Source organism: Kogia breviceps, chromosome 19 (genome assembly GCF_026419965.1).
Source record: "Kogia breviceps isolate mKogBre1 chromosome 19, mKogBre1 haplotype 1, whole genome shotgun sequence".
In the NCBI taxonomy this organism is placed as follows: Eukaryota; Metazoa; Chordata; class Mammalia; order Artiodactyla; family Physeteridae; genus Kogia; species Kogia breviceps.
In genome coordinates this window covers 49,603,640-49,616,775 of record NC_081328.1, presented here as the reverse complement: position 1 = coordinate 49,616,775, position 13,136 = coordinate 49,603,640, and the positions used below count along the sequence as shown (strand labels likewise).

The 13,136-nt window shown below is 59.1% G+C and overlaps 1 protein-coding gene across 17 annotated transcripts in view; it reads left to right on the top strand.

The window, feature by feature from the left end:
* Nucleotides 1–13,136, top strand: part of SEPTIN9 (septin 9) — a 194,234-nt gene that overhangs the window by 155,095 nt on the left and 26,003 nt on the right. Inside the window, exons 1-2 of one of the 17 annotated variants that reach the window (XM_067021251.1) lie at nt 141–162; nt 4,602–4,788. The exons of 13 other annotated variants lie outside the window; for them this stretch is intronic. The gene's annotated coding sequence lies outside the window, so the exon portion shown is untranslated. Of the gene's footprint in view, nt 1; nt 163–4,601; nt 4,789–9,376; nt 9,449–13,136 lie in introns of those variants that run through there. 3 more of the 17 variants (XM_067021249.1, XM_067021245.1, XM_067021250.1) reach the window with 3 other exon arrangements.

Below are 13,136 nucleotides of genomic sequence, written 5' to 3'. Positions count from 1 at the left end.
GGGAGGCCGTCGCAGTCCCTCCCTACCTCGGGCCCGCGCTCTGGGAGGCTCCTTGTTCCTCGGCCACAAAGCCTCTTTGATCCTCTGCTCGGCTCCGAGCCATGTGACCCGGTGGGCGGGCCGCGCTCTCAGGCGGCCAGCGCAGCCCGACTCAGCTGCTGGGTGAGTCCTCGCTCCCTTTGTTCCCTCCAGCCTCGCACCGCTTGCAGGGGCCCCTCAGGTGGTCCGGCTGCCCGGCAGCCCCCTCGAGGGCCGGGCGGGAGCGGCCCCTCCCCCGGGGCCCCCGGGGCCAGCCCCCCCCGGCCGGCGGGACAGCCCCCGGGCTCCAGGAGCGGGGACGGTGGGGTCTCGGTCTTCACTCGGGGCCCAGATTTTCGGCCGCGGAGCAGAAGAGAAGGGTTTTGTGTGCCACAGCCGTGTGTCTGTAAATATTTGGCCAGCTACCCGAGTGGTTAAGTCCTTCTCGGCCAGGAGTTTCTTGGAGCTCATTTCCCTTTCGAAAGGGGTTTCCCTGACGTCCAGGAGGGCTGGGAAGATGTGAGGATTGGCCACCGCTGCCTCTTAAAATCGTTCCGTCCAGATGGTCAGCCGTTAGGGATAGGCGGCTCCGAGGACCTGCTGGAGATTAGTTTCAACAGACGCTAGAAATGCCGGAATCAGAGATCTTGAGGCCGGCATTGCGATCTGGGGAGTTTCTGCGCTGCAGCTTGTCTGGATTCCTGGGAGGTGGTGTTTGGGATGTGTGCGATGTTCCTGGGAGCGGGCCGGGGGGCGGTGGAGGGGGGGGCGGTGCGGGGGGGCTGGAATGCGAGTGCTTTGCTGGAGGATGGAGCGAGGGCGTCCACCACGAGGAGCAGGGGTGAGGAAGTGGCTTCTCGGGGACGTGCCTTCCAAGGGGCTTTCCGGCCCGGCCAAGAAGTTGGGAGAACCCCCAGACTCAAATCAATCCCACAGCCAGCCCGGCACGCCACCCTAGGCACCAAAGCTGGAGGGCCGAGGTGCTTCACAGGCAGTGCCATCTGCTCTGAAACTGCACCCCAAATGTCCCCTGGGTGTGGACTCAGCTTCCAGGCTGCCGCCCTTCGTCCTTGTCTCCCTCCTTTTCTTCTGCCGTGAAATCTGCTGGCATTTTTGTCCGAGGTTTGGGGAAGCATCTCTGCTCGCCAGTTTGAAATTCCTTTCCTGGAGAAAAGTGTGCTGCCTGGCAGTGGTCCGTACAGCGGGTTTCTGGCCCGTGAGGACAGCACCCTCGTTGGGATTCAGTTTGGATCCCGCATGGCAAAAGCTGTTGGGAAGGAGGGAGAAAAAGGCCCTGTGTCCTCATAATTGTGTGTGCTTCCCCCCCCCCCTTCATTCATTGCTGTTTTGCCTTGAAAGGTAGGGCCTCCTTGGGTGTTTACACAAATGTCATTTCTCTTTGGCGACCCCGGGGCTTCTTTTCAGGAAATAGAAAGAAGAACAAGTTTGTTTAACCGCCTGGGGGTGGGGAGCCAGCATCTACATGAGGCCTCTTTGGAAAGAGGGGATTCCCACCTCTCTCCCTTTGGGTCCCTTCTGGGTGAAGACAGTGGCTGGGGAAGGAGGCCGCTTCTGTGGCTGACCTCTCTTTACGCCCGTCTCAGGGGACCTGCGTGGTTGCTGACCCTTGCCCACCCCTCCTGGGCGTCCCTGTCGCCCCCATCATTTCCGGGTTGTGGCACCTGCAGTACTGTTGGGTCTACTGGCTTGTGTCTGCATTTCCGCCAGACTCCGCGCCTCGTGGCCGGCTCGGTGACCAGGATGCTGTCCAGTTCAGCTGGCGCGAGGGCAGGATCAGGGCCCCCGGGCATTCGGAGATAGAGGAGACAGAGCCCCGTTCTGATGGGAAGGGGGAAGCCAAGAGGCAGAACACAGCCAGCGCCGTCATTGGGCCCCACCAACCCCAAGGCTTGTGGGGTTACCCCCTGAGTGCCGGGCCCACTGCCCCAGGCCTCCAGGAGGATGGGGTTCACGAGGGCTTTCACCCCAGAAGCCCTGAACCCGTTAGGGTAACCAGGGTCCCTAGGGTGCCTTGCCTCCCCACCCCCTCCCCGATCCCCCGGGCCACCGTGTGCCCACCCCACTTCCTGGTGTGTCACCACCAGCCTGAGCTGCTCTGGTCAGATAGGGCAGCTTTGCAGGAAAGAGGTTTCCTAGGGACTGAGATGCGTTCGGAAGAAGGAGAGACCCCCACCAGCCTGGAGCAGTGCCAACTCCCTACGGTGTCAAAGGTCTCTAGGCTGTTTCAGGAAGCCTGTCACCCCCGGCACGGTTCACTCTTGGGCTGGCTTTCCCATCCCACCAACGGCTCTGGGCTCCCTCACTTTCCCATTGACCAGGTGTGTAGGAAGGAGGGCTTTATTTTAGCGTGTGAGGGTGAGGACAGACGCTTGCTGGCCACCCCAAGTCCCCGGCCAGAGTCCTCTGCAGTGGCCTTCTACACCTGCTGTCCCCGCCCAGCCCTCTCTTCAGCCCTCCTCTCCCCAACCTTGGTTTGGACCCCTGACACCCCTGGGCTTCAGAAAGACGCGGGCTTGGATGTGGCCTGGTGCTGAGATCCCGGTGGCCCAGCTTCCCACAGGAGGGGAAGTCTCGCGGAAGAGGACTCCAGCAGAAGTCATAGCCCTTGGCTGGGACTCTCTTCCCAGACGTCTGCCTTCCAGCACCGGGCTTTGATCTGTTCACTGCGTGCCAGCCTGGCTCCTGGGACAGGTAGGGACCTGTTCTCAGAAGCTTGGTGGAGCCTTCTGACGCCTTCCCAGGAGCGCTCCTGAGGTGGCAGCCGGGCACAGCCAGCTCCGAGGGCAAGCTTGCTGGGTGAGCAGGCTGGGGGCCCAGCGACGGTGCAGGTCTAATCACAGCCGGGAGGGCGCCTTGCCCCACCTGGCGAGCCCTCCAGCCTGCCCACCTCCCGGCGGGCTCACCAGGAGCTCTGTTTGGGTCTGGCAGAGGCGGCGGGTGGAACATCTCGCCCTGGGCGTGGGTGGATGGGCGGGGTTCAAACCTGCCACTCTCTTCTCTTTTTATCTGTGTCCTGTGGAGAAGGGCTGAATTTGGAGAGGCCCACGGAGCTTTGATTCCAACTCTGCAGGGGCCTGTGTGGCCTCTTGTCCTCATCTGAATTCACCGGTCCACCTTCAGAGCAGAGTTAATAATCAGCTCATGGGAGCAGCTTCACCCCACCCACCCTTCTGGGGTGCGGGGCTGGGCCTTGGTTTGGAGGGAGGGGCGGCTCAGTGCAAAAGTCTTGAAGGATGAAGATGCACCCGTTTGCTCACTCCCGTCTTCCTGGCCGTTCCAGTGTAAATGCGATTTTTAAACCATTTCATCTGGCTTTGGTAGCTGGATCATAGCAGAAGCACCAGATTTCTTGTCGCTCTCCTGAAGCTGGGGGTGGGGTGAAAGGTCAGCTCCTGAGCACCCAGGCCGCCCTCAGAAGCTCTGGGTTGGGGTTGAGTCACCGACGCTGACCCCCAGCGGGTCAGGAGGTCCACCAGCCGCTGGGGTGCCCCTCCCTCTGTTCCTTGGCGCCTGGTGTGCAGCACCCCCTTCTGGGGCCGCGTCCCCCAGAGGGGGGACCAGAGGGGACGCCAGCCCCTGTCCTGCTCTGTGAGTGCCAGGCACCGAGTGCCCAGTGAGGCGGTCACTCCCTTGGCACTGGAAGAGCATTCTTGCTGGTGTCCCTGGTGGAATGTGCCCGTACCTCCTCCAGCCTCCCACATCCTTATCGCTCATCTTATCTCCCAGGCCTGTCACCAGGCTCCCACAGCAGATAAGGTTTTCCTTTCCTAGGAGCAGGAAAGTGAGTTTCCCTCCTGCGTGGAGAACATCCCACACCAGGTGGGGACGTCCGCGTCCTGTCTGTGTGTCTTTCCCTGGACCGTGCACTTGGGTTGTGTTTTCTTGGTCTTTGTGGCGGCCTGGACGCCCCAGGTGCTTTGCTCAGTTGCTGTCGGAATGGATGCATGCACTTGCAGCATTTCATCTTTTGTCCAAATACTCTTGTGGTTTCTGTGAGACAAGCTTGAGAGAGCCTTATAAGCACAGACATTTGTTTTGCTCTCTTCATACAAGCTCTCCTTGGAGGCTTTTTTTTTTTTTTAAGAAAAAGGACCAAAGAGCAGCATTTCTTCCATGATTTGAATACATTCTCCTGGGGCAGGGGACTGGACCAGATGACCCCAGCCTTGCCCCCATGCTCTGGTGCTGGGGGAGCCGTAGGGGAGTGAGGACAGGATCCCAGTCTTTTGTTCCTTGTCTGCCAGGGACAGAGGAAGAGCTGCCCGTTGCTGGGGGGTCAGTTGTGGGCCCCGGAGACAAACGGCCGCTGGACAGCGGCCCCGTTGAGTCAGAGGGAGAATCGTTGTTGACTGTAGCTTGGGGGTCGGTGGGGGCCGAGGGTGGGCAGGGGGTGCAGAGGGCGGAGGGGGTGCCGCAGCCCGCATGGGGGAGCAGGTGGTCGGTGCACCACCTCTTGGCCTCACTCATCTGCCCCCGGCCCTGCGTGACGGAGGGCATGGAGCAGAGGCACTGCAGCCACTTTGCGAACCGCATGCTCTGCTGATGTCACTCTGGTCACCCAGGTGGCTTTGCAGTCGGCCTTCCAGGCCCCGAACCCCACAACCAGCGCTGTCCTCCGACCACGGGTTACTCTGGGCCAGGTGCCCGGGGACCCCAGTCTTAATGTCAAGGAGTTTCATTGGAGCGACCTTTGTCACCAACGGCTGGAGCTGCCTCCCTCCCTCCCTCCCCACGTGTCGGAGGCGAACGGTAGGTCGGGACGTGTCCTTGACAAAATGTCATCCTCCCAGACTTTCCCTCGTGGGAGAAAGAACACGTTTTACGAGGCTTTTGTTTGCCGTTGGTTTAAGTATAGTTGTTTGAAAAAGTGGGAAAACAGAAGGATCTGCACTGTGTCACCTGCTGCCGGGGAGATGCTGAGGGCAGGTGGGAAGGGCCCTTTCCCTCGTCTCTGGGCTCTGGCCGCTTGCCGTCCACCCCGCCTCCACGGCCACCCTCTGGGGCAGAGGAGGGGCCCCGGGGGGTGTGGGGCTGCGTGTCCAGGTGGCAGCGGGGGGAGGGCCGATGTGGCAGCTTCTGCTCAAATCGCTCACCTTCGGCAGGGCCACCCCGGCACGGCACCCGCTCAGCAGATGCTCGCCTCCTGCGTGCCTGGCACAGAGTTCCTCAGCTGTCCTCTTCCGTCTTTCCAAAGCCTTGCTCTGTCTCCCCAGCTTCCTCCAGGGCTCACTGTGGAGCTGGATGGCCTGGTCCCATCTCCCCGAGGCTCCTGGGACCCCCCCCACACACACACCGTGTGCCAGCAGCCACCTCTGTCCCCATTCACTCCTTCACTCCCTCGTGAGTTCATCCACCAGTGCCTTTGGGGGCACCTGCTCAACGATCCTGAGCGGAAGAGGTGCCACCGTGCTTGGGCGCCAGGCCCCCCGTGGGCCACAGAGGGAAGGACAGGGGACCTCTGTGTGCACCTCAGTTTCTGCATTCAGCCTGCTGCCAGTTCGTCGGGTTGTGGGGAGATGTGTGAGCTGGGGATGGGGGGGTTGGTTCTCCGGTTTTGTGGGGTGGGCGGAGGTGAGGCAAGCCCCCCTCCGTGGGTGCCCCCTGAACCGGCTCCTCGTGGGGCTCTCCGAGGACGGCTGGGGAGTAAAGAGCTGATTCACACCACGGGGCACCCGGAGACCCGAGTGCGAAAGTTATAATTAAAGTTGCTCTCGAGCAACCCAGAGGCCCGTCTCCCTCTGCGGCCTGTGCTGACCGTGTCAACGTGGGACTGAACTGAATTCTCTCTACTTGTGGCTTGTTTGGTATCCTTAGGGTTTGGGATGGGGAGGGAGAGGACTTGGGCTTCTAGCAGATTGGGCGTGGGTCCTACCAAGAGGGCCCAGGAAATCCGGCAGTGGCCCCCCCAGCAGCTCCGGCTCCCCCCGTCGTTTCCTCCGGGCCTGCGCGCAAGACGCTGACCAGACTCAGCCCCTGACCGCTCTGGCGGGGCCGCAGGTGGGTGCCGGGCCTGAGTCCTGCTGCCAGGGCCGCTGCACCCCGCTGGCTCAGTATGTGGAAGGGGTCGGAGTGGGTGTCTTGGGAAGCAGAGGTTTTCCCCCCTTGTCCCTCCTGCCCAGGGATTCAGGATGAGCCAAGTTGAACCTTTCTGATTGCTGATATGGGCTGTGTTTGGATTTCCGCTTCCCCCTCCTTTCAGGGTGAGGTTTACGGCTGGCTTCCGTCTGTAAAAGGGGCCTCTGCTCCCGGCTCATTCTGTGACTTGACAGGTTCCAGCCCGTGACACTGAGGGCCCTTTTTAAAAATTCACGAGGAGCAGGCTGGGCAGGTATAGAGGTCACCAAAGCCACCTGGGCTGCGGAATTGTAAGGGGCCGCCTTGCAGGCCAGGTGCTGGGTCAGTGCTGGGCGCTGGCCGTGGACCAGAGGGCACAGTCCCTGCTCTGATTCCCTGGGGAGCTCAGCTATCAGCCTTCTTGTTGTTGATAATAGCTTTATTGAGAAATAATCCACTTTCCAGAAGATTCACTCTTTTAAAGCGTACAATTCAGTGGTTTTTGTATATTCACAAAGTTAGGCAGCCATCACCACTAATTCCAGCATATTTTTATCACCCCTCAAAGACATCCATTAGCAGTAGCTTTCCATTCCCGACTCCCTGCTCCCAGCCCCTGGCAGCCACGAATCTGCTTTCTGTCTCCATGAATTGGCCTCTTCCAGGTATTTTATATAAGTGGAATCATATAGCAGGTGGCCTTTTCTGTCCGGCTGCTTTCACGTAGTGTAATGTTTCAAGGTTCATCCATCTGTAACATGTCCATGTTCCGTTTCTGTTTATGACCGAATAGTATCCCCTTTTATGGCTGCATCGCATTCTCTTTATCCATTCATCTATTGATGGGCGTTTGGGCTGTGTCTGCTTTGTAGCTCTTTTGAATCACGCCGCAGTGAGCATTGGTGTCCAGGTTTGGGTGTGGACGTGTGTTTTCATTTCTCTTGGGGAATTGCAGGGTCACTTGGGAAAGCTTGGCTCACCAGCACGAGTGTGGGGGGGTGCCCTGTTGGTCCCTCGGGCCCCACCCCCAGTGGCTGTGAGCGTCTTGCATATCATGTCTCGAATCTGTGTCTCTGTGCAGTTTGCTGGGGGTTCTTTTGTTTTCACTGTGAGTTCAGGGCCAAGCTCCGTGGAACAGCATGAATGGACGTGGGATCCATGCATGGGCGAGTTGGGGGCGGGGGGGGGGTGCAGGAGCAGACCGCTGGGTCTGCAGCTGGGGCCTGTCGCTGACTTCTAGTTTCCTTTGCCTGCACGGGGCCCAGAACAAGGCAGAAAGGGGAAATGGAAGGCTTGTGCGTCCTCTTCCAGGGAGGCAGGGAAGCAAGCAGCAGTGAGCTAGTCGCAGTGCGAGAGGAAGTGGGTGGATGGAAGGAGTGGATGGGTTTGGCGTACCCTCCCCCAGGGGGGACGTGCCCTTCTCTCCACCAGCCTTGGCCCCGAGGGCGTGTGCGGGGGTGGGGGGGGGAGGCGTTTCCTTCCTGGGAGGGTGGAAATGTAGGGTGGGGGGCCGCCTCTGGGATCCAAGGAGGGGGTGAGTGTGGCCGCTGTTCTCCCGGATCTGCAGGAGCTACATGCTACAGCGTTTCTGGACTGTTCTGGACATCACACGCAGAAAAGTTAAGCTGTGGAGAGAATGCATGTCGGTTGTCTTTTTTAAACCACCGCACAAAGTGCAGCCAGGAAAGACCCACCCCTGCACACGTCTGGGCGCCCACTGTGTCCAGTCTCAGCATCGTAGCCCGGGAGCGCGCTGGGGAGGGCCCACTGGCGCGGCCTTGGGTCTCGGGAAGTGGCCAGGCTCCCTCCCTCCTCCTCTGGGCCCTCCCCGCCCGGCAGCTGGAGGGACCTCTGCTTCTCACCAGTTCTCAGGCAGAAATTACCATATGAATGTGGCTCCTTCCCGGAGCCGCCGGCTGGGGAGACCTGGGAGGGGACAGGCTCCCACCCTCTGGGGCCTCCCGGTTCTGTGCTGACCGTGGCACAGATCGATCTGGTGGGAGACGCCGGGCATTTTCGATCCACAGTAGGTCCCCGGAGGGTGCGGTGGGTGGGTTGGGGGTCTGCCTGCGGGCAGGGCAGAGGCTGCTGGGTTCCAGCAAGTATGGGAGGCCCCGGGGACAGGCGTGCTCCCTCCTTTAACTTTCGTCTCAACTTGTAGGAGAACGTGTTGTTACTGTAGCTCTTGTTATTTTGGTCTGATGTCAAAAGTCTCAGCTAATTACAGCAGGAAATGCAGACTCTAAGGAAGGATGTGAGGACGAGGAGGATCAGGAAGAATAAAGCAAATCTGAGCGCTCTGTAAACTGCAAAGTGCTGTGTACGGACCAGCCCAAGGGTCAGCCCTCCTCTGATGGCCCAGCCCGGCCCCTACTTGTGTCTCGATTTAATACCCTTTGGCAGTTGACCAAATCACTCTTAAGTTTGGGCTGCTGATATGTCACATTTAAGTGCGGGACAGCAAATTAATGGATACCTAGTGACTGGTAGCCTGTCCACTCCACGTAGGGGACCCACTGCTCACCAGAGCGCCGACCAGGCAGGCCAGGCCGGCTGCAGCATGGGTGCAGCATGGCTGAGGTTTCAGAGTTATAGCACCGAGCCCAGGGTGGGTCCAGGTGTTCGGACTTGAGCCCCCTGCACAGCAGCCCTGCCCGCCTGAAGCTTCTGGGGGAGACCCCATGTGCCCTGAAGCCCCGGTTAGGGGTGGGTGAGGAAGGCGGTAAGGATTAGGGACCGCCCAGTCTCCCCGCCCCAGTGGGCACCCCCATCCCCCCACTGACTGTTTCCTGAGCAAAATGTCCTGAATGGGCAGGAGCTGTCCCAGGATGTCCATCCATCCTTCCGCCGAGGGGCTTTGTGGCTGTAGAAGGAGGATGGAAACCGGAAATTGTTCACATCTCATTCACACGCTGCCACACACCGAACGAGGGGGAAGCCCATGGGAAAGGATGCAGGCCAGCACTGCAGGAACCTCGCAGAGGCGCCAGGGCTGGAGAGGCACCACCTGGATTGACCCGGGAGCAGTGGCCGGTCCCGCGATGCTCTGGGAAGAGAAGAGGGCGGGAGGAAAGGGCAGTGAGCTCACCTTTCATTCATTCATTCATTCAACATCTTACTTACTGGGCGCTCGGATGCGTAAGGTTTTGTGAGCAGCAAAGGAGACAGACCCAGGCATTCAGCAGAGGAAGACAAAATCTGCAGTTACAAGTTGTACGCAGGGCCACTCTGGAAGAGAACCACGGGACCCAACGGGAGTCCCCCTGAGCGGTGCTGAGGGAGAACCTCTGTGAGGAACCTTGTTTGAGCCGCAGAAAGGAGCCAGGGAGACGGTGCACATATCAAAACTGGAGAGGTGGGCATGTGCTTGTATTTTATTAACAAATGCTTAGAGCATTTACAGTGCCAGGCGCTATTCTCTGTGCTTTGTAAATATCTCGTTTGGCCCTCATAGTACTCTTACGAGGCAAGTATTGTTATCCCGTTTCACACATAAGAAAATTGAGGCACAGAGAGGTTAAGTTACTTGCTCAGGGTCACACAGGGAGTCTGGGATGGAACAGGATCCCAGCCCCAGGATTCTGGGGCCTCGGGATCTTGTGTTTTCCCAGGTGCAGGGAGCACTAGTTAGGGTTTCAAGCCAGGGGAATGATGCGATTCATTTGTTTTAAACAGGCCTTCCTGGTGCTTTGAGAAGGATGGACTGCGGGGGAGGGCAGTTGATGGCGATGGTTTGGATTGTGGGAGCCGTGGAGGGAGGGAGGCAGGGTGACTGCCTGCAGATGTGTTGGATTCGGATTGATAGGACTTTGGGGTGGACGACTGGATCTGGGGAGATGGAAGGCGGGGTGTGTGACCAAGGCTGGCCCCTGGATTTCTAGCTGTCAAAAATGGATGCATGGAGATGCCGTTACTCACAGGGGCAGGGGGTGGGGTGGCGTGGGGAGGGTAGGCTCGAGGTCCAGGGTTCAGTCTGGGGCATGTTCAGTGGGAGACATCTAGACTTCACTAGGGCAGGGGCCACAGATACCCAGTTCTGGGCAGGGGGCCTGCGATAGCGGGACATCTCTGCTGAGTCATGGTGGACTCGGGACCGGTCAGGTTGGCGCTGCTGTATGAATCTGGACAGAGTTTGGCATTCGATGCCCAGAGGATGGGCGAAATCACGGAGGAGAGTGTCCAGCTGGGACCAGACCTGGTTCTATAGGTGGAGGAGGAGCCAGCACGGGCGGCTGGGAACCAATAGCCAGAGACAGAGGAGAATCAGCAGAGGAACAGCTGGGCCGTCAGGGCTGCATCCCTGTGAGTTGGGGTGAGGGGTGACCCCTGTGTGTTTGCTCTTCAGAGTATGGGCGGCTCCATCTGGTCAGAGCCCCATGTCCAGAGGTACACCCAAGCTTCATGCACAGTGGGGGCGTGCAGGGGCAGCAGGAAGCTGGGCCCTTCCTGCTTCGCTCTGGTGTCCGACCCGCATGGGGCCCAGGGGTGTCTGTGCACCCTGCCTGCAGCCAGCTTCTCCCCGGGGCGGTGTTTCGAGGGTGATGAACGTGTCTCCCAAGGGGTGGCCGGGCAGCTGTCCACACACACTGCTTTCGTCTGGAGTGAGCCTGGGGTAGGCGGATGTGTGTGTCTCTGAGGCTGCTTGGATAGGCGGGCCATCCGTCCACATCCTCACCTCGGAGAGCGTTTGAAGTCGTCGCTTAGGGTGTGTCCTAAGATTTCACAGGCCTGCTGTGGCGCATCCACTCCCCTGAGTGGCTCCCTTGGGAGAACAGGGGCTCAAGGTTGTGTGGCGCGGGGAGCAGTGGGGTCTTTCTGATAGGCAGGGCTCTGGGCAGCCCTGTAGGCAGGTGGGCTGTCTGCAGGGCATACACGGAGGGAGCCATGGAAGGGGCCTTGCAGGTTCCCAGGCCATGGGCACACTGCTTCCTGACCTGCTGCCTGGAGTTGGCGGTGGGGTGGGGGGACGGGCGGACGACATAACTCCAGCTTCCCCCAGGTCACATCAGCCCGGAGCTGGCGCTGCCATTGGGTAGCTGACATCGTTCCAAACGGTCCAGAGCTGCTGACCCTTGTTTCTTCCCCCACAACCTTCCCAGACCCTCCAGCCAGTGGTATGAAGTGTCCTGCCTCCTTAAAGCGTCATTGGTCAGGCTTCCACTCCTGCCCCAGGAACTCCCCCCTCCCCGCTTGTCCCCCTCCCTGGCCCTGCCTTCAGCCCCTGCCTCTCTGCCTCTCTGAAGGGACCAGGGCAGGGGGAAACCTTAGGCAGCATCCTGGAGCCTGAGTGGACGGATCTGCACAAGAGAAGGGCATTGCTTGATACCTCTGAGGGGGAAAGCTCTTTTCCTACTTAGCTCCTGGCAGCAGGACGCCCTGTTGCCCCCCCCGGAGACCCCTGTCTAGTTCGTGTTATTTTAAATGATCTCATCAGTTGCGGGAGGTGGAGCCCCCAGCGCCCCCAGCCTCCCCAGCCTTGGAGCTCTGGTGTGCATCTGCTGACAGCCCTGCTGATAGCAGAGGGGGCTGGGGGAGGGATGCTCTGCCCCTGCCCCCCTTAGGGGGACATCCCTGATAAGAGGAAATTCCACCCTGTGACAAATGGCTACTTTCCACCCATCAGAGGGGGGAGATCTTTTCTTTCTCTCTTTTTAACTTGGCAAGCATTTGCCAAGAATTAACGGAGGAATCTCTGTGGCGGGCTGCTTTGGGGCTGCTTTGGACGCGGTGGGCGGGCTGGCCAGGGCCGGATTCTGGGTTTGCCATGGGGCAGGGGCCCATCATGCTGGAAGGTTCCCTGGGGTGGGAGGCGGCTCGGGGGCACATTCCTTGATCCTGCGAGGTGAGTGGGCGGGTGGAACAGGAAATGAAAGATAAATCCCTTGACACAGGAAGTCGGAGGCCTCTTCCCTGGCCTTCACCGCAGCATCAATTCTGTAGGCCTCTTTTTAGGAAGTGAATGGGATGGAGTGCAGGTTGGAGCCTGCTCTGACCAAAGATTGATGTCTCAATAGGCCGCTGAGCCCGGGTGAGGAGCTCGGCTGGAAGAGGAGGCAGGAGGCGGGCTGGAAATGAGAGAACAGAAGGGGCCTCTTCCAGAAGGGGGGCGGGCTCAGAGTTGGACGCTGTCCAAATCTGGCTCTAACGACCGACGCCAATTGAAACCGTGTTGGCAGAAATGAAGAGCTTCTTGAGATTCTTTCCTGGACAAAAGAGAAGAAGTTTGCTTCAAAGGGTTTGGCGAGAGAAAAGGGCAGGCAGTAAGAATGGAGAACGCCCCCCTCCAGGACTTTGGGGCGCCCTGGGCCCCTGAATGAATGGAGTTGGGGTGAGGACGGCACTGTTCCTGCCGTGACCTCTCCCAGGTCCCGCAAAGGGCGCAGGGTCGTGGGAACTCTTTCCGCCCAATCTGTCCTCACACAGAAACCGTAAAACTGCAGTTTCATTTTGGGTCTCCTCTTGGGAAAGAGCAGGGCCTCCAACGGGGAGAGATGCAGCCATTGCATTTGCAAAACCCTGTCTTTCTCTGGAGAGGCCTTCGCCTTTGTGCTGGCTTTCTAAGCTGGGTTTCAGGCCAGAGGGCAAAGTCTCAGATTTCTGGCCTCACGCTTACTGATCAGACTTCGGGAGACGCTTCCTGCCCTGTACAAAGTGTGAAGTGTAATTCGATTTGGAGTTAGTTATCAAATTAGATGAGACATGTGCACTTTAAAAATTCATGCCTTGATCCCTGCCTGCACAAATTTGCAAAATTCGGTCGTTTATATTCAGTGTTTCCATCTTTAGAAGGGAACAGGAAGTTCCCCTGTGACATTTATGGGGAGTTTGTAGTGGCTTGGCTAGGTTAACGCGGGACACGAGGGAAAGCGGAATCCGGTAAATGGGAAAAGATTCTGTTTCAAAGTCCTGCAGAGAATGGCACCCCTTACATCCCTGCCCGCACACTCCCCCCCCCCCCCCCCCCCGCAGCTTTCTCCTCTGGCTCAGGCATGGAGACCAGCTGTTCATAGCCTGTTTTCCCACCTCTGATCATTTTTAAATTT